Raw genomic sequence first — 1107 nt, forward strand, 5'->3', positions numbered from 1 at the left:
CCTCAGCCAGGCTCAGCCTGTAATCCCACGCCTTGGGAGGCTGAGGTGAGTGGATTGCCTGAGCCCGCGTGTTCGAGACCCGCCTAGGCAACTTGGCAAGACCTCATCTCTACAATAAGGCAAAAAAAAATTAGCCAGGTGTGGTAGCACGCACCTGTAGTTTGCTACTTGGAAGGCTGAGGCAGAAGGATCACCAGAACCCAGCAGGTCGAGGCTGCGGTGGCTGGGAGTGGCCACTGCACTCCAGTCTGGGCGACAGAGTGAGACTCCAACTCAAAAACAAAAACAAAAAACAAACAAACAAAAAAGAAACTGTCCTCACATTTTTTTTTGTTATTATTATCCCTCTGGAGAGTTCTGTAGCATATTCCTTGGGAAATGTTATTCTCAAGTTTTCTTATGTGTCCAAAGGGGATAATAATACCTGTTCTACCATTCCCTCAAAGCTACTGTGAGAATCAAATGAGCTGGGCTTTGCTGAGGCCCATATTGAAACACAGAAATGTAGAAGTTAACTCTAACACTGCTACTTAGGTGGACATACACCCTGCAGGGGACAAGAGTATGATGAGACTTAAAAATTTCAGAAGAATAGAAAGTGGCACACAAGGGTCAACTGAGGACGATGTACTGAGCAAAAGGGATTCTATTTCAAAGAACAGCTATGATCAGACGAGTGACTTTCACTTGGAATCAGAGACCTGGAGCCCTTATAGAGAAAGGTTTGTTTTCTCAGTGAATGGAAGTGACTAGGAAGGGGACTAGAAACTGTTATGAAAGTATGATTTGTGTGAGGAAGATTCCCTAGTTCTTGGGTGTTAAAAGTATCTTCAAGAAGGTATTAGTTTGTTAAGGTTGCTATAACAAAATACAACAGGCTGGGTGGCTTAAACAACAAAAAAATTATTTTCTCACAGTTCTGCAGGCAGCTTGGAGTCTGAGATCCAAGTGTCTGCAGGGTTTATTTCTTCTGCGGCATCTCTTCTTGGCTTTGCAGGTGGACTTCTGTTCCTCTGTCTTCAGATGGTCTTTTCTCTTTATGTATGCACATTTCTTTCTTTTTTTTTTGAGTTGGAGTCTCACTCTGTTGCCCAGACTGGAGTGCAG

This window comes from Carlito syrichta, unplaced genomic scaffold (genome assembly GCF_000164805.1).
Source record: "Carlito syrichta isolate Samal-C Ts95f unplaced genomic scaffold, Tarsius_syrichta-2.0.1 Scaffold304635, whole genome shotgun sequence".
Lineage (NCBI taxonomy): Eukaryota > Metazoa > Chordata > Mammalia > Primates > Tarsiidae > Carlito > Carlito syrichta.